We start from the raw sequence: 23,636 nt of genomic DNA, 5'->3' as shown, positions 1-23,636 counted from the left end.
CTGAATCCTATCAGACAACAAGCACGTTCCCACCCAGGTCTTTTCTCTGAACTATCTGTCCAACTCAAATCTTTGGTTTGTTTTTTTTTCATCCACTCTGAAAGCTGCACTGTACAGCAGCTTGCTCTTACCCAGTAAGCCCGGACCTCAATCAGTGAGATGCATCCTCTCCAGTGCTCCAGTTTCAATCTAATGGGTCCTCAGCGCGCTGCCGCCTGCCCCATCACAGAGCCATTAGCCCCATGCCTGCCTCATCTGCCAAGCCCATTTCCTCTCTGGTTGGGCTCTGCTTGGACCCCCACCCCAGAGCCCATCTGGCCACAGGGCTGCTGTGCAGAGCTGCCTGCTCAGCTGGTCCTCAGCTCCACCACCAGCCTCAGACCCGTGCTCTTAACTACACACACAGCTGCCAAGGGCTCCTGCACTTGGACGTATCAGGTATCAGATCCAATCATATTAAATCTGGTTTTATAAGAAGGTTGGAAGCTCTTCCTCCTGCTCTGTTTTCTTCCTGGTGCAGAGGCAGAGAGCAGCCCGTGTTTCCTTAACACAGCCAAGGTGCAGCTTTTGCTCTTGTGGTTGTTTTTGCATGGAAGACAGAGTCCTCCAGCCCTCATTGTTAGGAAATGTTTTCTACTGTTTGCTCTGAGTTATTCTCTATTTGTCTTTGTTTTGTTTTGTGTTTTTTTTTCCTTCAAAGATAAATGTCACTTTGCAGCAAGAAAACAAACAGGGCACTTAGGGTATTATTTGCAAGACCCCACACAAACAAAGAGTAAGAACTCAGCTATCTGCTCACTATGGAGTACAGTCTCCAACTGTCTGATGGTTGGTTAGGAATAAAAGGCACTGCATTTCACCATCTAAAACAAAAACAAACAATCAAACAAACAAAACAAAGCAAAAAATCAGACCAGCATTGTCTTGGGAAGTCAGCCTCAAATTTCTCCCTTTTTGCCTTGTGACACAGTGTCCTGTCCCTTACCAAATGGGTTCAGCATATGGCAGGGAAGAGTAAATCTGGTGGATCCACAGGGATTCAGTATCACTCTCTTTCCAAGACCAGTTGTTTGTGCTTTCATTTGGTGCAGCCATTTGGCAGCCCAGCCTGAAGTGTGGCATACATACAGTTTAGGAGGCACAGAGAAAGCCCATCTCATCCATTCAGCATTGGTGAGCCAAGGTGTACACCTAGAGATTTTCAAACATCTGCAGTGAACAGCAAGGATAGTTTTGAGAGAAATGATTTCTTCCTGAAGCTAATGGCAAATGCATGGCTACACGGCGCTGAAAGCTGGCCCTGAAATGCTGTCCATTGGCAGGCACACACAATCTCACTTCAGCTTTTCCTCTGGGTGGTTAGACACAGAACTCTTCTTTTGGAGATGCAGCGTTGATGCCAGTGTCTAAGCTGCCTTTTGTCTTATGTCATGGAGTCATAGGAAAACAAGTCTGGACAAGATATCCAGAGACCATCACTGCTAGCCTTCCACCCAGAGCAGGAGCATCCCAATGTACCAAACAAACGAGGTAATGGTGAGGTATTGGCACCGGCTGTCCAGGAGTGGTGGGGTCCTCATGGAGGTGTTCCAGAACCATGGAGATGTGGCACTGAGGATAAGGTCAGTGGGCACGGTGGGATGGGTTGGGGTTGCACTTGATGATTGTAGAGGTGTTTCCAACCTTAATGATTCCATGGCCCTATGATTCTATGAAGCGGATTTCTAGCTCACGCTTATAACCACAGATGATAAAGGCTCTGCAATTGCCTCAGCAGCCAGAATTCCATGTTTTGATACCTTTACTGTCAGGAAGCTTTTCGTAAGATCTCCCTGAATGCTTTTTGCTGCAATAGAAGTGATGACCACTTGTGCCATTCCCCACAGACAGGGAGGTCAGATGATTTCCTTCTGCTTTAACTAATCTATTACCTATTTCAAAGCTTACAATATCCCCTGCAAATTATCTCATCTGGGGGGTTAAAACTACCTTATTTCTTCAGTCTGTCCCTGCTGGTCATACTTTGAAGACCTCTGGTCATTTTTGATGCTCTCATCTACATTCTGTATCTTTCCTAAAGGCTGGTCATTAAAGGTAGACAGAGTCCTCAAGCCGAGAGATTATCAGTGCTATATAACTGCTACATTCAACTTCATCCTGACATAAAATACACAGCAGAGCTTTCAGACCTACAAATGCTCCTACTGGTTTTTCTTCTTCTTTGTCTAAAGTGCTCCAGGTCTATCAAAAACCTGAACAAAAAAGGACAGCTACAAACCCTCCTTAGCAGTCGACTTGCAATAAAATTTTTGTCTGACCTCATGTTAAAGATCTGCCTTTGTTGGCAAATTTAATTTTACTCCTCATTTCAGACGGACTGCCATAAATCATGTGAAGCAGGAAGTGTGCCTCATCTACATTTAGTTTAGTGTTAATTTAAGACACTGGTGTAAGCGTAGTAAAAGTCATGATAATTTATTGATAAAGGTATAAATCTTTCAGTGATTGGGAAAGAGCCTGAAATAGAGTAGAGCCAGAACATTACAAGTGAAAGGTTTTTGGTCCCAGTTTAGATCCAGATCACTGCCTGTATCCGCACTGACATCCAAGTGTCTAACTGCAGCTCTGACCGCGTCCAAACCAGGCAGCACTAGGTCATGTCCACAGGCATAAATCGCAAGCACTGTCAGCACATGTAGGCTTGGCAGCTTTGAAAGAATTTCGGTTTATCTACTTCAGCAAAACGTCCTCTACAGCCCCCAAGTCTGATCTCCCATTACAAGAAAGAGGGTGTTCACGGAAAAGGAAAAGAAATAATGTTTAGAATCCAAGAAAAGACACTTAGCACAAGTGCTCAAATAGACCCAGCTTCTTGGGTAACTTCAGTAGCTGGTGCAGAACCCCGTACCACTGTGGTGACACTGAATGCATCCATGTTGGCTGGTTAATGCTGCTCTAGGTGTCCTGCAGCAAAGATCATCCCTAAGCATCACACAGTACAAAATAAAAGTTCATGGGTGGTTGGAGACCTGCACATGGCAGGAGGGTTGAAACCAGATGATCGTTGTGGCCCTTTTCAACCCAGGCCATTCTATGATTCTATGAAAAGTGTGGGTGTATGGTGGTACAGGAGTCTGGGTGTTTCGTGATCCCAGGATGTCCTGAATTAATTCTACCATTCTGCTGGTGACTCAGGCTTTACACACCCCATGAAAAAAAGAAAAAAGAAAAAAAAAAATGTTATTATGTTAAATATGGGACTCATTTGGGTCTGGCTTTTCTTTATCCTGGAACAGAGACTGAGAGCAGCTCCTTGGTCTAAAGTAGGGATTTTTTACAATTGTGAAGTCATCAGTTTCGTTTCATTTGCCTTGAAAATGCTGGCTTTCCAACAGCACTTCTAGACAATCCTAGAAATAAGTACATTTCTACTGTAACATTCAGCGTTACAAATCCATATGACTACAAGAAAAACAAACCCATACATAAAGGACATTATTTGCTGCTAAATTCCCAAGTCAATACTAACACCAATACCACCCTAACACTGCACCCTTGCTCAACCCTAGCAGCCTTCTGACAAAGAGACCACTAATAAATACAGCTGTATTACACACCATCGCCTATAGGTAACTTCTGGATGTCGTAAATGTGAATGTAAATTTGCTTAACGAGCTGAACCACAACAGGTTGGAGTAAACCTGGACTGCTCTGCACTTTGGTCTGGGTCCTCTTCTGGTTTGGGGCACACGAGCTCTCACTTGGAGCCGGCTCCTCTCTGGGCTGTGCACTGAGGATCAGCTCTGAGGGTGATGTATTTGTTCCAGTAAATCTAGAGTCAGTCAGAGCAACATTTGATTCTCAAAGTGCAGCTTCAGGTTCGAATCCAAAATCTCAAAGGAAACCTCAGTTGAAACAACCAATTTTTGCCCAATTTCTGGCCAATGCAACTTGCTTTTTTAAGGAGGGAGGCGGGTTTCCTCAGATCTCCACACGGATTCTCTCAAAGGTTTGTAAATCCTTGCCAAATCCTTCACAAACCTGGGCTCAGATTCAGAAATACAGTGAAAACAGATTCTTTTTTCTTTTTTTTTTCCCCGGCACTTTTGCTGCTGGTTCTGGCCAGGAGAAGAAAGAGCAGAGGCTGAGGGAAAAAAAGAATGGGGAAAAAGATGATGCAAAAATTTTCAAATGTCAAACATGTTCTGTCTGAGCTCTGGGCAAAAGTTTGGGGTGGCTGTTAATGCTCAGAAGATGATTCATCCCCCCTCTCCCTTTCATCCTCCCTGGTTGCGTTGCCCACTGCTTAAACCAGAGACCCCATCTTTATATAACCTTTTTTATAGGGTTATACAGAGTTGCAGTGCTGCAGACCGTAAATATGTGATCACTGAGCCTTCTTCCTTTGCAAGGTTTACATCCAAGAACAGAGGAACATTTGAGTTCACTCGTGCAGCAAGAACCAAAAAGCCCTGTTTCCTCAAACAACCATAAAAAATAATTAAGCTAACCAACTCCACAGTAGTAGGAAAAGAGCTGCTGGCCAGCCAACTTGCAGGGAGAAAAAAAGAAAACAAAGGGAAAGCCTTGGCAAAGAGGATGGTGATCTTACTGTACAATCAACTTCTGAGACAGTGAGTAGGATGAAAGCATGGAACATCTCAAGAAACGTATCTTTAAAATAGCAAAGCATTATGAAGCATACATGCACATTTCACAGGCCTTTGAAATCAGCAACACTGGCAGGTTTATTTGTTTTGATTGCCTCTTTCTCTTTCTTTTACTACTTTGGGATTTTTCTCTCTCTCCTTTTCAAGCCTAAAGCCAAATGACCCATGAGAAATGTGCTGTAATTTGTCTCTTATCCATCCCTCATCTCCATCTGATATTCCCTCTGCCCTGGTTACCCTGATGTTTTTCCAGACTCTACAAGCTGAACCAGTGTAACAAGGAGAAAAGTCAAACGATAAAGAAAGAAGTGGCGTAAGGATATTTTCAGGAACCGGTTGTTAAAACAGATTTCCTTTGCCGCTTTTCCAAAACCCCTTTTGGCTGCAGCACGCCTCATTCACGTATAATAGTGAATTTAAAACAGTATAGGAAGGTATATATACTTGAGGCTATTTTAACCATCAGTTATATTGCTTGGCACTTCCACAGTGCTTCCCCTCTGGGCCTCAAAATGCTTCCTAAACATAAGAGAGAAATTCCACTCTGGTCAAAGCCCTGACACGAGCCCTCTGCACTGCTCCAAATCCCATCCAAGGGTTTAAGTGGTCCTGAAGTGGGACAGGAACCGTCGCATTGGGCCTCCCTGCAAGAGATGCTCCCACGGCTGAGGAAGCCATGAAACAGACAGACAGGAGAACTTCCCTTGCCACGCAAAGAAGAAAACGGAGGTATAGAAATGCAATAATTTGTTCAAAGGAACGTAATCACTCAGTGTGACAGTTGGGATTAGAAACTCAGTCTCTAGCCTACGTTCCTTGATAACGTGGACCATCTTTCTTTTATATAAGCGGTGGTTTGTGTTACTGATCCTTCAAGTTTTCTGCTGGTGGCCACTAATCATATTTTACAATCTTATTTTACAATCTTTTACTCATATTTTACAATCTCCAAAACATTCTAAAGGTCCGGCGCTCAGCAGATGGAAAATCAGAGCTCCCTACAGTAAGCCGGTCCTTCCTGAATCCCTTGGCTGTTTCTGAAGACGACGTAGCACATTCAGTTCATAAACAGATTTACTTGTGGAACCGGGGCTCTGCTTTCAATGAGTGAGCAGCCACCGTTCTAATGATATTTGGCATTTACATACCAACTCTCATCCCAAAGAGCTTCCAAGAACAACCAGCAGCTACGTGCACAGCACACTGCACAATAGTTCAAGTAAAGGACATTTTGGTTTCCGTCACCAGAACAAACCTGATTTCTTATGAAAAGCACCAGAGACCAGGAATGCAGCCTGTCATCGCTGCCTTGAATCAGGTCAAGAGTTAGGTAGAGCCTCTGTTAATCAGACTTGAAGCTAGAGATCAAGAGGAAACTTGAAGCTTTGACACAGAATTTCCTTTAAATACAGGAGTAGCTCATAGCAACTCTCTACATCAGGATTCCCAAACTGTTAATATTCAACTTTGGCCTTGTCTCTCTTGTCCCGTCCCAGTGGCTCTTGTCCCATCCTAGAGACTCTGAGGTTCGAAGTCCCATTTATAGCCTTGCCACAACCAGTGCCACAGTGACCCTTGGGATGGAGTGACCCAGGATTAGGCCTGGGAGCTGGGATGCTCACTGGGTCCTGTCTTTAGAGGTTACCCTACACACAGATTCTGCTCCATGCTGAGCTCCGCAGCACCCACCACTGCCCTCCATGCCTTCACACGGGCAGTGAGGAAGAGGAAGGAGCCAAGGAATATGCCTGGAGCAGCCCTGCTGGGCCACCCATCATGGGGACATTTATCATTTCTTGGAAGCTGAACACTGTAGCCTCAGGGTTCTCGTAATGAGATCGCAATTAGTCCCAGCTCCTTCAGAAGGGTGACACGTTGCTTTGTCCCTGCAGGGGTGTGCAGCTGGGACTTTAAGGGGCCTGGACATTTAGCTACTCCGTTAGCATCTTCTCTAATTAACATGCAGTAAAAAATGAAGGGTAAAAAAAGAACAAGATCAAATTCTTTGCTCCTTTCATCTCACTTTTTGACACTAATCCTCCCTGCACATAAACCCTGTGCCACAAAGTGAGATATACATTGCTATTGGAACAAAAAGAAACTTGGAATCAGGCCGACATCATCAAAAAAATAAATAAAACCATATATAACCACAAAGGACCCAGCAAGTTTATTACAGATCCTTCTGGAGATGATGGGCCAAAATAATCAGCCCAAATATGCATCTTGCAAAACATCACTTCTTCTTTGGAGATGCCGCTTCTTTTCTGTTTTTGTTTTTACAACTCATGAACTTGCAAATCTCGTTTCTTATCCTTCTGGCAGTGCTGTGCATAAAGCTGGTCCTGCTGCAGAGGGCAGATTGTCAATGGCTTAGAGTTAGGATAATCCCAATTTTCCTCTTTTCTGAGAAAGAAATGAAAACCTGACTCAAGTGAGACCAGCTGAAATTTCCTCTAGTTCCACCTCATGCAAGAAAGAGCAGGAGACACCAAAATACAACTGCAAAGAATATACTGGTGATGGAGACTTCACCTCCAGGTATACTGAAAGCCTTATGCACTGACACTAAAAACCTCAAGTTTCCACACTTCCAGAGACATTTGTTCTCTTTCAATAAAGAACTAACAGTTGGGTCTGTTGGTTTTCTCTTCTATTTTGCTAGAGCTATTGGTGAGCCTTTCTCTTCAAAGGTGATATTCTGGATGCAATTTTTAAGTCAGATTCAAGGAACCACTAAATGTTAGGAGATCTGTTGAAGCTGGTTACTCTTGTTCTTTCCCAACAATAAGCAGATTACAAGGAAAGAGAAAATGTCAATCATTGAAAGAGAAGTTTCACATAAGAACATTCAGCTTTGAAGTTCCCAGAATCCACAGTAAATTGCCAGGTGATCTGGCAGAAACACCAACACACCTGCAATGGAAACAGCTCAGAGCTGGAGAAAGAACAGGCTGTGCAGAGTGTGGATTTTCCAAATCCAACTTTTTTCTTTTTTCTTGTTTTTAAATTTTCTATTCTTGTTAAGCAGGAAGACAGAAAGAAGGGAAAAGTGTCGGAGAGAGGACTTCACAGATGATGTCTTTGTCAAGAAACTGCTGTTGGGAGGTGGAACATGTGGTAGCAGTGGTGGTAATTGGAATAATTAATTCCCTGACATCAAGATCTTGCCTCTCATTTCTCTCTGCTGAGGCACAGACAAGCAGTGGGAAGAAAGATGCAAATGTGTCTTTTCCAAGTACTCAGGAACTATCGGTCTTTGTTTTATTTAAACCCCTGCAGGACCTGCATCTTCCACAAAGACACGAGGTAAAGGAAAAAGCATTGTACATGTGTGCTTCTGCAAGCAGGCATTTATTGAGCTGAAGGATACGTCCAGCACAAAAGGTCCTCAACCCCTTATATAAGCACGGGCAGCAGACACATCAAAAGGCAAGGTTATTAGGTGGATGGGAGGATGTTTTTGTTGTCTCACATATGGATCTGCTAACACGTCCACCAGAAAGCAGGCACTGTCAGTCCCAAACATAAGACTGATTGTAAGCATTCCCCGGAGGACACATTTCCCAAGACCCTACAAAATTGGACTGGCAGATTATGAAAGGTACAATACTGATCCAGCATGTAACAGTAAACTAGAGGAAATCATACCCATATATTTGGCCTTCAGACATGAGTGTAGAAATTGCCTGTTTTGGCACCACAGGACCGTGGATCCACTTGAATCAAATACAGACTCCTAGCAAAGTGCTATGAGAATGCAAAGATCTGTTACCCATTGTCAAAAGATAACACAAGAGAGGGAAAAATGATTTTCTTTCGTGCCAGATTTCTTTACCCACCTTCGACATGAGTATCACCACTGTCAGCAAGCCATACTCTGACTATAGTCTGCTCCATGACAGTGGCACCCCTGCAACCCAACTTACAAAACTCAACCACGCATCTCAATCAACATTCACTCTGGTTTACTGCAGTAATTTATCAGTAAAATGTCACTAACAGCTCCTAGAGGACTTAAGATCTTGATGATGAAAATCTAGCTGTGCAAAGCATCCAGCAAAAGTGCATGTTGTAATTTTTGTCCACTGATTCCTACACACAGACTTCAAATCATACAAACCTATAGTTTATAAATGTATGCTAGCATGAAATGTCTTGCAACCCCCTGCCAAAAAGTAGGTGCCCTACAGCAAATTGGACAGGAAAGCATCCAGGCATGCCTTGAATATCTCGTGTAGATGACTCCACAACCTCCCCGAGCCTATTTCAGGACTCTGTCACCTCCACAGCATTCTTCTTCATATTTGCATGGAACTTTCTGTGTTCCAGTTTTTGCCCATCACCCCTTGTCCTGTTGCTGCTAACCACTGAAAAAAGCCTGGCCCCATCCATCTGACTCCTGTGCCATAGATATTTATAAATAGAGATGAGACCCCCTCTCAACCTTCTCTTCTCCAAGAAGAAAAGCCCCAGCGCTCTCAGCCTTTCCTCATAGAGGAGATGTTCCAGGACCCCAACCATCTTCATGGCCCTCTGCCAGACTCTCTCTAGGAGATCCCTGTCTTTTCTGAACTGGGGAGCTCAGAACTGGCCACAGTACTCCAGATGTGGACACACAGCTCCTCTCCAGCAGGTCAGCCCCCAAGCTGTACTGATGCATATGGTCCTTTCCCCCCAGGTGCAGGGCTCTCTATGTGCTCTTGTTGAACCTCATGAGGTTCCTTTCCACCCAACTCTCCAGTCCGCCCTGGTCTCACAGAACAGCAGCACAGCCTTCTGGTGTGTCAGCCATTCCTCCCAGCTTTGCATTGACTGAGGGTGGTGGACTCTATATCTCTTCATCCACACCAGTGATGGAGATGTTGAACAAGACCAGGTCCAGTACCCATCCCTGGGGTACACTGCTTGCTATAGACCTGATGAAGAACTTCCTTGCTTTTCCAATTCCTCTGCTGCCAGTCCAAGCATGTCTTGAGAGCTTTAAAGCCTGAAAATCCCACCTTGGTCACTCGGTTAAGTGCAGCAGAAGGTGTGCTGAAGGCACCTGCTAAGCTACCTGGAAGCACCTTTCAGAGTATCTCCTACTGATGGGTTTCTATATCAAAAACTCGAAGTTCTTTGGATATCATAGAAATAAAAAGAATTTTGCGCCTGATCAAGACAAGGGTGAGCCTGAGCTTTCATGGCAAAACAAGACATTTGGAGGCAAAACACATGAATAAATCTATCCTGAAAAGTAAAACTATCAGAGGAATTCTGAGCAGATGAGGAGAGAGCCAGGAACTTCTAACCGTTATGTGAATTCAACTGGGTGCAGAGGGGGAATCAAACGACATGAATATCTTCAGGCAAAGTGGGAGAAACTCTGATGTGTCTGACGGAAGCATTTTACTCTGTGTCTGGAAGTTTATCATGACCGATCAATTCTGGAAGAATTAGTGAGTGAGTTCTGGTTTTTGGCACCGACACAGCAGTGGTAAAAAGGCTGGAGGCAAAAGGGAAGTAATTTTCATAATGCTGTGAACTGTTGCCATCAATCCTTACCCAAAACATTTCTTCCACTTACTCTGTGCAGTGCTGTTCTGTAGGAGCTTCCCTTTTAGCTATTGCCCTTCGTTTCAGGAAGGCTCACGACCTTGCACGTGCTCTGGATGTGGAGATCCAAGCCAAAGTCTGTTGGAGTTCAATCTTTCTTGGGACTTCAAAGAGCTTGGGATGCGTAACTTACTCCAGACAGAAAGCATAACATACACTTGGAACAATATTACACACGTAAAAATAGAAATGATTGAATGACTGTTAAGGAATGCAGTGTGATGGGGAAGCCTGATGTAAGTTGTGCATGGCATTTACATTCCTATTTCCATCTGCTAACCTAGGTGCTCCAGATCGTAATGGAAGTACCTACCTTCTTCCAGCAGTTATAAAGACTTTAGATTTAATTCTCTGATCTGTGCCTATGCTGCATGTCTGTCTGTGCTGCAAGCAGATGGCATGACTGCTCCCCTAGGAACTAACTGAGCAACAGCCACAAATAGCCAGTGCTAAAGGAAGCTGCAACGACACATTTTGGGAGGAATCAGCAGCCCATAGTCCTCACAGACACATGAAGGTAAACTAAAAACCCTTTACTAGAAATATAAGATGCATACATATTAAGATTCCTTCGAATAACACAAGTTTTTGTTATTCTAAATATTCCTCAGACTTTCTTAGTTTGTCTCCATTTGTGCTCGCTGGAAGGGAAGACAGGAATAGAGCATTGCCAAGCTCACGGAAATCAGGAGATCACAGAAAAAAAATGTCATTTTGCAATTGTTCTCAACCAGCTTTGCAAACATAAGCAGTTCAGGCTGTTTGGAAATATTTTCACACTCTGATGCCCACTTGAAACAAACTACGCCCCCATCTTTTCAAGATCCTCAATTCTTCACTTAACTTACCGTTTCTCAACCAGTCAATCTTTTCCTGTCTCCTTTTAATTAAAAACAAATACAATTAAGGCAACACTTTCCAAATGCCTTGGGTTTTTGATACTCACATGCTACCTGTGAGTCCTGTTTTAAGCAAATAATTCCCTTTTGTGCCTTTGGAAAGAGCACAAAAACTGTGTAGATAGTTACAGTAATGGGCCTATTAATTGATATCCTCTGGATTTTATGTTATTTAATCAATGTCTGAGCTCTGACTGCAAAAGAAGCTTAAATTGACAACCTCATTCCCTTCTGCCCAATGCTCCCCAGCCTGTCGGCTTTGATACACAGATACTCTTTGCGAGCCTGACAAGGGCACAAGTCTCATTACATCCTATCATGGAAATTAGAAATGAATCAATAAGCAAAGAGGCAAGCTCTGATCAGCTCGCTCCTATCACACAGTGCAGAATTCTTCGCATTTTACCCCTAATCCCGCATCTGATCATACTGAAATGTCTTCGGGGTCAGGAATGCCTCTGCTTCCTTTGGTATTTCTCTCATAGCCTAATCAAATCTCAGAGAAGTCGATAGTTTTGGTCCGTGCCTTATCTCTGCCCTCAGTATTTGTGCTGCTGAATGCTGAAGAAATAGTTCAGCAACATGCTTCATGCGATGGGGCAAATCATTATTGGAGCAGAAGTGCTGGCAAGGCCCAAGTAACAGCCTAAATCCCCTTCTTGGCACATTTACTTGTACTGTGTCTTTCAGCATAATTTTGACATGGAATTTTCCTGGCATAAATCACACAGGTTTCCCTCTTCCCTTCCACACCACGCTGCGTAGCTCTGTGTTTTGGTAAATCTCATCTATTAATAGTTGCCCTCTGTGGCTATAAAAAAATACGGCGGTAGTCAACAGCCAGTCCTTGGTAGGGAGCAGCTGCGGCTGCCTGAACGCACGCAGGACCCGGCATCGCACAGCAAAGCCCTTTCTTGGCTCCACGTCAGAGCAAACTGATTAAATAAGGCCACAGCCAAGTGAACGGAAAAGGAGCCCCTTCCCTGCAAAGAGGGGAGAGCGGCTGCAGCATCGGGCTGCAGAAGCATCAGGGTATTTCCATTTTCTCGCTGACATTTTCTTTTTTTAACTCAGCAACTCCCCCCCCCTCGCATGTCTTCCTCGCTCCACCCTCCTGCCAAGTCCCCGCAAACTCTCGCACTTGAAGAAATAGAACAAAGACGTCATCGCAGCCAGCACCAAAGGTCGCGGGGTACATTTTAAGGTCTAAGTCTACTTCTTCTGTTTGATTGATTTAAGTGATTAAAGCCTTTCTGCTCTTCCTGTGCTTTCAGCGGCATCCTGGGTAACTCTGGGGAAATTCAAACCAACCAGCTGTGATCCGTATTACAAAGTCACGGCTGGAAATACACACAAGGATGGCGATGGGGCCATACTGGAAAGCTTGGAAGGAGAGGAATATTGCCTCCCAGTAGAGTGAGGAAGGGCTTTCATGTGTCAGATCGAGAAGCACTCAGCTCAGCAGAGGAGATACAGGGCTGGATATTAGGAAATATTTCTTTGAAAGAGTGATCAGGCACTGAACAGACTGCTCAAGGAGATGGTTGAGTCATCACAGAATCACAGAATCATAGAATGGCCTGGGCTGAAAAGGACCACAATGATCATCCAATTCCAACCCCCTGCTATGTGCAGGTTGCCAACCAGCAGCCCAGGCTGCCCAGAGCCACATCCAGCCTGGCCTTGAATGCCTGCAGGGATGGGGCATCCACAGCTTCCTTGGGCAACCTGTTCTACTGCATCACCACCCTCTGGATGAAAGACTTCCTCCTAATATCCAAACTAAGCCTCCCTTGTCTCGGTTTAAAACCATTCCCCTTGTCCTATCACTATCCACCTTCATAACAACCATTCCCCCTCCTATTTATATCCTCCCTTCAAGTACTGAAAGGCCTGGAGGTGTCCAAGAAACATGGAGATGTGGCACTGTGGGACGTGGTCAGTGGGCAATATTGGCAGTGGGTGGATGGTTGGACTAGAAGAATTTAGGGGTCTTTTCCAACCTTAATGATTCTGTGATTCCATGAATTCCCATCATCTCAGCACTGCAGGGTATTGTCCCCACCATGGCAGGCTGCTTGGTGACAAAGCACCATGTGCACTTTGAATTGTCATTTGCATGAAGTCATGAAGTGAAGCTCTTGACAGTACAGCAGAACTGCTTAATCTCAGGGATGGCCACACAAAGTCCATGCCATGCCACAACCATCGTGGAGCCCTGCAAGCATTGCAGCACACCTGGCCCGTGCTGCAGGCACTCAAAAAGCCCATGCCACATATCTTCAGTGCTTCTCAAATTTCCCTGGGGATGTTTCACTAAGATAAATTCTTCCTGCAAAGCTGATGGGAATGATATGAAAACAAAGCCTTGTGCCGAGGAAAACGAGAACCACAGCTTCTCATTGAAGTCCTCAATTTATTGACACTACAAGGACATAGCATGAGAAGCAAATTTATTCCATATTATCTACTGTCAGTATAGCTCAAAAGATGAATTTTGAGGAAGCAGAAAGAATTTTATTCTCCCAAGCCCTGTAATTCAACACTACTGAAGCTGCCCTCACACAAATCAGTGATGACACATCTTTTCAATGTCTGGGGCCAAAATTATTTTTAAAAGCATTGCAGGTAATTGGCATTGCTGTTATTCCAAACCACTGCTATTTCCACTATTTTGCTATCACTGATGTAACTCGACAAGTGGGCTTATTCTGCAATTACTGAATTAAAGGAAATAGTGTATTTCACAACAAACAGCTCACACGTATCCATGGCCATGACCAGATCTCTAGGTGGAATTTCCATGAGATGCTCCCATGTTTCCACGCTTTGTTCAATACTACCCAAACATCTGGGTACCTTCGCAAATAATTGGTCTGCAGGGTGCAGATTTTATCAGTTTTTTTTTTTTCACTGGGGTGGATTGGCCACAGGAGTCCTTAAAACAATGGCTGGGAACAAACAAATGCTGAACCTCGTTCTCCTGAAGAATTTCAGAAAGATCAAATTAGGCCAAAAACTCCAATCTTGATTTCAGCGAGGTCCCTTTCTAGCAGGGGTCCTTCTAGCAGGGTCCCTCCTTTAAAAGAAAAAGGAAATTAAAACTGAAAAACAGCACTGGGGAGAAGTTAAGCGTGTGCTTCAAACTCACACATGCCAGGAAATTTAGAGTTAAAGGTGAAACCCCACCCTAAAGAGCCTCATACTGGAGACATTTCAGCGAACAAACATAACGTGTTCTGAAATACAAAGTCCCGGTAGGGTGCACGAGGTATGGAGTTTCAGCCTTCACTCCAAATTTCCTGGCTTTTTGGAGGTTTATTAGGCTTTCATATCCCAAACATTTAAGTACTCCAAGAAGTTTCCTCAGTGCGGCTCTCCCTGAGCCTTCTGGAAACTGAGCATCAGCACTGTGATGCTGAAGCTACCCATCCCTCACTAACGAACCTGAAAACCCTTTTTTGCCAATTTATGCCAACCTGGGGGCTGAGGCTGAGCGCGCAGCTGCAGTTTGGCTACTGTGAGAAACTCCAACATTGCTCATTTATTCAGAACAAAACCGAAGGATGGGATTTCATTGTCCCCAGCAGAACAAATGCTCATATCTTCTTCTACGTGGGTCTCACAACTGCGCTTCAGCCAGCAAACAGGGAATAGTTTTTGACAGACACCCCACCAGGTTGTGGATGGGGATTCATCCAGCCCACAGATCTGGCCCTAATGGATGAATGACGACTATTGCTATACGCACCACGCTGTTCTATGGCACAGCCTGCATAAGCGGGTGTTATAAATATTGAACTGGCTTCACAGTGTCAAAATTCTAAAATACCTGTTTTGAGGCCCTGCATCGCTGCCTTTCCTGAGAGCTGTAAGGAAATGATTACCGGCAACTCACACACTTCATCTCAGATGTGCACACAGAGGAACCTGGAGCACTCTGTGTGATGACTGCAGTGGGTGTCCTGACACACAGCTAACAGAGCAGGCATCCCCTTCTCTGCATCAATCTCTGTGCACAACCTCTCCCTGTGGTGGACAGCTGAAAAAGGAATGGAACAGCTCCTGAATGGAGACATCACTTTTTGGGCTTCCTCCAGCCCCAGGGCAGGCAGAGGGAGAGCCTGAAGGGCTGGGCTGCCTGCAATGGGGGGAAGAAGGAGACAAGGAGGGAACGTGGAGGAGGCAAACAGGGACTGAAAGCTTCAGGAACTGGTGCCAAAGAAGTTCAAACGAGGGCCAGTAGACACTAACTGTGCTTCGGGCTGTTGCCTACAGATCTGCCTCTGCATCCCTTCCCCTTCAGTCTTTTCCAAGACCTTCCTCTTTCCCCTCACCTTTCCATTTAGTTAATCCCCTCTTCACTCAGCTCCAGCTATCAAATTTAAACATACACACACTTCCAAATCCCCTGCCACACACACTCCTTCTCATACCTCTGAAATCCTCCAACGGGCCAGCAAACTAAAAGCAGAAAGCCCGCAAAAAGATCACAAGCAATGATTTATTGAAAGTGACCTCACTCTTTTTTTTTTTTTTTTTTAAAATAACAATAGACTCATTAATTTGGGGGAAAAAAAAAATAAGGGCAAGATTTAAACTCACAAACCCTCAGAATCACAGCATCACAAAATCATTGAGGTTGGAAAAGACCTCTAAGATCATCTGGTCCAACCGTCCAACTGTTTTTTTGTCCTCTTATCTTTCTGTCCTTACACTATGGATGGGCTTAAAAAAGAGGCAAGCTGCCCTTCCCCCTGTCTCACTTGTGAGCTGCAGCTCACAGTGCGTCAGAGCATTGCTGCTCTGCGAATCGCAGCACTCGCACAGTGTCAGCACTTTATTCTGCTCCGAACTTGCATCCCTTTTCCCAGTCTTGCCATCATATCTACTGAGGCTGCAGGCAAGTCCCCTGTGGCATGAGGGTATTCTTCTATCCCAAAATATAAACTACTCATAGAAACTGCTATTATCTGAGTAATCACACTATTGGGTTGGCTTTCTCCCCCAGCATTAAGTTCACAGATATTGGACAAAAGCAGAGCTGCTGGGCCAGTATTAATGCCTCCACTCACATCAACATTTTCAGCTGAGACTGCATAAAGAAAATTCATCTTCTCTTTCTCACCCCTTCTCCTGAACCCTGTGAACTGCTACACGAAGGCACCAGGCATGCTGAAGTGCGGCTGCACAGAGCAAACTCCCCCAGGATAACACAAGTCAGCATCCTCTCTCCTGAAAGATTTCTGTACATTTCCACTGGCAGTGACAGGGAAGGGATTGCTAAGGAAAACAAACAGCCCAAGTACTGTTTGTCTACATGCAGCAACACACGTGAGGAGCAAAGCCAAAGGCACTGTGCTCTTCCACCATGCAAACAAAGCACGGTGGAGGTGGTTGCTCTGTATTTCCTCAGCGGGCAGCTTCTGCTCGCACGAAATGGATTTAAATTCCTATCAAAAATGAACTCAGAAAGGTAGGATTGGAATTGCAAATGGAAGTGCTGGTTAAGCTTGGCATAGAAATAACCTGTGCTTTGAATCTTTCGGTGTGAAAGGTGCAACCTCCTGTATTTACGGAAGGCTTGGGTTGCTGCTAATTAAAAACACAAGGAGAAACTCACACCCTGCTGAAGAGAGGTGGCACCTAATTGGGTATGGGAGAAAACGGTGATAAACACAGAGCTCCACAGCATTCCAAGAGGCATTCTGGCCATGACCAAACTGGATGAGTTAGACAGTATCAACTGTACTGACCAGCAAAGGGAACAAACCAGCCTTACTCAGACTGCTGCATTCCAGAACCCCAACTGGTAAAGGGATTATGGAGAGCATTGGTGCCAGTGCTGCAGGGTCCCTACTAATCTTCCATGCATGGTTCCAGAGCCAAATGGGTCTGCACTGGCACTGGAGAGTATAATAAGACTTTCATCTCTTGTCTCCTACAAGGATTCTTCATCATCTCTGATAGTTTACTCCATAGATTTTATAGGCTGTCTACTTTCCAAGCATCCTGCAGTTCGACCAGGCAGTGATCTTTTTACATTATGGATAATGTCCATGAAAGAAACCGTGAGTCCTATGAGTCTTGAGGAAAAAATGCTTCTGGAAAAAAAACTGTTGGAAAAGATGACTGTGGGACAATCTAAATAGAGCAAACTCCTACCGATTTGAGGGTGTGCAATTGCATACATAGGGATAGTTTCTTTAGCAATGAAATCCTGACTATATCAGAATTCAATAGTAGACTTATAAATGTCAGTTGCTAGCATGGGAACAGATGCAATTCCTCCCAGCTGATTAACATCCCTGACATCTGGAATAGAGGACAGAATAAACAGAGAGCAGAGGATTTCCTGTTGGGACTTGGCTGTTGGGTGCAAACTACCAAGATACAGCAATTTTGTCCTTGAGAGCATTATCTCTCTACCTTCTAAACAGCTCTTTGGAAAGACCTGGACATTTAGCACTGAATCCCTAGACAAAAACTCAGATATTTGCTACAGTTCTGCCTGATACCTGAGTGAGTGCAGGAATCCTTGATGTCAAGAGCTGTACAATGGCCTCTTCAAGGCAGGGGATTAAGTCCTCAAGCTTCTTGAATTGAACGGCTTTGATGAATTTCTTCTGTTCTTTTAGTGTTTTGGATTAGGTGGAAACTAATTCATTCTTGGGAATCAAGGAGTATTTCTTACAACTCTCCCAGCTCCTAGAAGAGGGCACTGCGTGTGCCTCCTTCCCCCAAAATAAATTGACCATATTTTGCAAAGAAGCCTTGTGAAAGGATTTTCAATGGGAAAGAAAGAAAGGCAGTTAAGAGGTTGACTTATTCAGAAACTCCATGGAAGAACCCTAACGTGCAGCCACTTCTCTACCTGTACAAGGCTGAGCTAGGCTGAGGATGAGCCACCTCCTCCTGCTTCTCATGTGTCCCACATGGCACACAGCAATGTCGTGTCCTTCGCACAAGGCTCTGCCATAGCTACTGCAGTTCAAAACTCCACAGAAGTAGTTTCTACAAATGGTTCAAATGGGTATTTAGAGTCTGTTTCATGTATGACTGGAAATGTCCTCAGTTCTGAGTTGAGCTGGTGTGACGCAATGCAGGGCTTGGCCAAGCTGCACAGGCCAAGAATTGGAGGGGGTAGAGAAAGGGTTGGGACCAGCAGGGCACCGGGCTCCAGTTCTTCAGTTCCATGTCACTCTGAGCTTGCAGGCAGGTGTTCTACCCTCCTTGAGGTGAACAGAAGGTCTACGGGAGCCTTCAGGGCACATATGTGGATATTGAGAAAAATTGTCCCCATGGTGAGTTATTCTGGAAGGGATTTCCAACAAGTATTCAGTGCATTGTCTGTTTTGAGGGAGTAGCTTGCACTGTTTCAGGAATTTCATCAGTGTTTTCCTAAGAAGCCATCAGAGGGAGGCTTTCTTATCTGTATATGCAATCCTGTGGTGAAGCCTGATGTGAAAACCCAATATTACATAAAAGGAATGGTTCAGTTAACCATAGTATGGTGCAAGAATTCACCACATCAAATGGCACTTACAGAGGATAATTTCCTATGATCCCTTGCTGTTTGTTTCAAGTTTTTTGAAAAGGAGCCATGGTAGGTGTCATGAGCTCAGTCTTCCCTGTTTTGTAACCAGCAGTATCCCAAACAACACTAGGAATGTGTCTTTCTGGCAACTACATCTATCCTTGCTCCCTCCTTTTGTATTGGGATAGGCTGCCTGATATTAGCATGTTCTCATCTTTCCAGAACTGCAGAAATAAAGAAAAGCTGAAGAGTATTTGCAAACCTTGTGCTGGGTCTAAACACATTCTGTCCCACTCTCCTGAAATTAGTAAAAATAAGTTAGGCAGATGTCTCGGATACAGCCTGTTGAGTGAATAATGATAACCAGTCATGTTGGTTTTTTTTTTTCCCTGCAGGCTACTAATAAAGAGGAGAGATGATCTAGTTGGTACCAGTGTTTATAGCTTTTCTCCTCTGCAGCTCCCAGAGCAGAGGCCCCATCCATCAGCACTGTCCCTCTGAACTGTCCCATCTTTGCAGATTAAATTTCCATGCAACAACATCCCCACTATCTGAATATGGCACAGAATTTCAGCTCTTCGAAGAAAACATTTTGCAGAGGTGCCAAAAGGAGAGGCTGGGAGAGAAGAACAAAACACCTTTGAGCTGCATCACATCAGTGGCTGAAGGACACCATCAAAGCACCTGAGAACTTAGTCCAAGGGGCCAAAAAAATCACAAGCAACTTACAACGTAGACTGGAGTTGCCTCAGAATTTTTCCAGTACCATCGCATCTGGGGTTACAACTCATCAAGAGGCAGACACAGAGTTTTTTGTACAGATATCTACCGCAACATTAGGAGATCCCAGGATGGAGGCTGGAAGGGCTGGGGCTGAGATGGTCACACTGAGACTGACACAAGAAGGAAAGAGACAGGAAATGAATCCACCTCCTTTTGGGGGTGAAGAGGCACTGCAGAGGGTTCCTGTTTATAACAGCATTAATCAAACATTAGCACTTTCTGGTTGGTTCCAACGAGCAGAATTATGTCAGGAATAAACTCCACACGGTGAACAGCTGGCTACAACTGCTGACACTGAGCATGCAGGAAGAATAAAACCCAGTAGCATCTCAAGACTCCCCAGTACCAAGCAAGGCCAAAGAGCCTCTACAGCATAAAGCTCAGGAAACTCTGTATTGGTAACATTTCATCTGTTCCATCTTACTTAATTTGAAGCCTTATCAAACCAAGGGCTCGTTTCTCTTTCTTCTGCTGTTGTTAGACTGAACTCTGGCAGAGGAGACACCTGGAGTTTGATGAGAGCTCTCAGTGCTGCGGAGATGCCCTCATTGATGCGGTGCAAGGCCTGCACTGAGGGGACTGAGGGCTGCCAATGAAAGTGCTGACAAGAGGGGCTGGTGATGCAAAATGGGCCCAGATGGTGCCAACTGAGTCACACATTTTGACTGAGTCAGTAATTGGCACCAAAATCTCTCTCAGGGGATGGTGCTGATTGCCCTTGGCCAAACACAGGATTTGAGTTTTCACCCTTTTAGTCAATGAAGTTTTTGCTAACAAAGCCACTGCCCTAGAACTGTATCCATTAGCTCAAACACTCCAAGAAGAGAAGCTCACTGATCAAATCTACAGTTCTAAGTGCTGTGTTCTGGAACACCAACTGAGCACCCAGCACTGTGTGGGCAGGAGCTCAGCCAGCAGGAAAAGGCTCCAGAAGGAGGCCTGCCTTCTGCTGCCTTTAGTCTCACTGCCAACGGTGAGTGCTGCATTACAACTTCTAGGCAAAGCCAAATAAATCTAAACACTGCAAACATATCTGTGGATGGACTACAGATTTACTCGGGCTCTGTGGTGTGGAAGAGGAACTTCAAGGCCTCCAACAGTGACAGATGTGTGTCACCTGAGAGTAGGTGCTGCTCACAGATCCTCCAGACGAGCCAAGCAAGGTGGTTGTCTCCAAAAAAGAGCATACAAGTGGATATGAGAAGCTGTAAAGTTAAGGTAACTGAACGTCTTGGAATTAAATTCCTAGCTTGGGTTTGTGCAAGTACAATCTGTGCAGCAAAGAAACCTCATTTGGAATAGAAACAATAGGAACGTCAGAATAACATTAAGGCACAGCTTTAAATCTGAAAACTACAATTTAAAAGGCATTTCTTGTTTCATTTTGCATGGGTATTACGCTGGTCACAGTACAAGTGATAAAAGGGTACTATCAGATTAAAAATAATGTATTTTTCTAAAAATTGGCATAGCTGTTATAACCAACACCTCAAGTTCTCAGAACTACAGTGTTAAAACAACCACATTTGCATTATGCCTTTGATGATATTTGCTCAGTTGTGTTCCTCTCCAGTTGAACAGCATTAAAAGACTGGTATTTTTCCTTTTTATATTTTCAATAATTAGTGCTTAAAGTAGCTTCCCATTTGAGCCTTGTTCACTGATAACTGACTGAAGTCAAGCTGAGCTATACGGATGTTTTAAAAAAAAACCTCACTAGAGTGGGAAAAAAAAAGGAATGGAAGCATTTCTTTGCAGCTTAATTATGTGTATTTTAAGCTCCAATTGAGATGATAATGTTGTTTAAAAACTTCCCTCTACTAAGGAAATTACAAATATAGTCTGAATTGATATAATTAGAAGAACTCCAGAACAGCTCATACTTTCCTTCTTAACCTGAACTTCAGATTTGACAACACAGGGTGTTCTGTCTTAAGTCTTTTCACCATGACTCCATGAATTGTTCTTAAAAGCAGTAACATGGGATACAGACAACAGAATTTTATCCTTCACCTCCATCTCCTGTGCATTTACATCACTAGCTCACCAACAAACTTTTTTTCTAACCAAACACTAATTCTTGTTTGAAAGTGACCAAAAAACAGTTGGAATAGTAACCTCTATGCAGTGGTTGACTGATGCAAGTAACTCAGGAATGCCCCTCTTCAAACTACAACATGAGGAAGCTGTAGTTGAGAAACTCAGTGTTTTATAAACTCACAGAATCACAGAATTGCCAGGGTTGGAAGGGACCTCAAGGATCATGCATCTCCAACCCCCCTGCCACATGCAGGGCCACCAACCTCCACATTTCACACTAGACCAGGCTGCCCAGGGCCCCATCCAACCTGGCCTTGAACACCTCCAGGGACGGGGCATCCACAACCTCTCTGGGCAGCTGTTCCAGCACCTCACCACTCTCTGTAAAGAATTTCCCCCTGATGTCCAACCTAAATCTCCCCTCCCTCAACTTAAAACCATTTCCCCTCGTCCTGCTGTCACTCACCCTTTCGAAGAGTTGATTCCCCTCCTGTTTGTAGGCTCCCTTTAGGTACTGAAAGGCTGCAATGAGGTCACCCTGCAGCCTTCTTTTCTCCAGGCTGAACAAGCCCAGCTCTTTCAGCCTGTCCTCATAGGGGAGGTGCTCCAGTCCCCTGATCATCTTTGTGGCCCTCCTCTGGACCCTCTCCAACAGCTCCCTGTCTTTTTTGTACTGGGGGCTCCACACTTGGATGCAGTATTCCAGATGGGGCCTCACAAGAGCAGAGTAGAGGGGAACAATCACCTCCCTGTCCCTGCTGGCCACCCCTCTTTTGATGGATCCCAGGATACCATTTGCCTTCCGAGCCGCAAGGGCACACTGCTGGCTCATGTTCAGTTTTTCATCTACCAAGACCCCCAGGTCCTTCTCCACAGGGCTGCTCTCAAGGCCCGCTCCTTCCAGTCTGTAGGGATGCTTGGGATTCCTCCGGCCCAAGTGCAAAACTCTGCACTTTGCCGTGTTGAACCTCATCAGGTTCACCCGGGCCCACCTTTCCAGCCTCTCAAGGTCCCCCTGAATGGCATCCCGTCCTTCAACCGTGTCAACCACACCACTCAGCTTGGTGTCGTCAGCAAACTTGCTGAGGGTGCACTCGATTCCATCATCGATGTCATTGATTAAGATGTTAAAGAGCACCGGTCCCAAGACAGACCCCTGGGGGACGCCAGACATTACCGGCCTCCACCTGGACATAGAGCCATTGATGACCACCCTCTGTCTGCGGCCTTTCAACCAGTTTCTTATCCGTCGAGTGGTCCACCCATCAAATCCACATCCCTCCAGTTTGGAGATAAGGATGTGGTGGGGGACCATGTCAAAGGCCTTGCTCGAGTCCAGGTAAATGACATCGGTCACCTTTCCCTCGTCCACTGATGCCGTCACTCCATCATAAAAGGCCACCAGATTGGTCAAGCATGACCTTCCTCTGGTGAAGCCGTGCTGGCTGTCACAGATCACACGCCCTTTCCTCATGTGATCAAGCATGTCACCCAGGATGATCTGTTACATGATCTTCCCAGGCACAGAGGTGAGACTCACCGGCCTGTAGTTCCCAGGGTCCTCCTTGCTCCCTTTCTTGTAAATGGGAGTGACGTGACCCTTCCTCCAGTCATCCGGGACCACACCAGACAGCCACGACTTCTCAAATATGATGGAGAGCGGCTCGGCAACCACCTCAGCCACCTCCTTCAGAACCCTGGGATGCACGCCATCCGGCCCCATAGACTTGTACACATTCAGTCTCGTGAGGCTCACATCCATCCACAGAAAGCTGCTCACTCATTTGTAGTAAGGTGGCATTACTCCTGATTTCATATGTTTATGGAGAGCTGAGTTCCCACCCACCAGGTGCAACGGCGCTCCCAAGAACCAAGTACCTACTTCCCTCCTCGTAACTCACAGACTCAGCAGCACCTTACAGCAGTTTTCTTACAGTAATCTGCACTTGCATAGCTTTAAGAACATAAAATAACCTACCCATCTTCAAAGGCGTCATACAAAATTTAAGACTACTTAGGAGTATTTATGTTACATGCCTTGTAGGGCTCTTCACTCTGTAAATACACATGAATCATACAATTATAGAATCACTGAGGTTGGAAAAGACC

General features: G+C 44.9%; 1 protein-coding gene across 5 annotated transcripts in view; it reads right to left on the bottom strand.

Annotated features, from left to right (window-relative positions):
- Window positions 1-23,636, bottom strand: part of PAPPA (pappalysin 1) — a 345,861-nt gene that overhangs the window by 120,556 nt on the left and 201,669 nt on the right. The gene's annotated exons all lie outside the window — the stretch shown is intronic.

This window comes from Phasianus colchicus, chromosome 19 (genome assembly GCF_987193195.1).
Source record: "Phasianus colchicus chromosome 19, bPhaCol1.hap1.1, whole genome shotgun sequence".
Taxonomy (NCBI): Eukaryota; Metazoa; Chordata; class Aves; order Galliformes; family Phasianidae; genus Phasianus; species Phasianus colchicus.
Note: the sequence above shows the minus strand (reverse complement) of the source record. Positions and strands in the feature narration are given on the sequence as shown.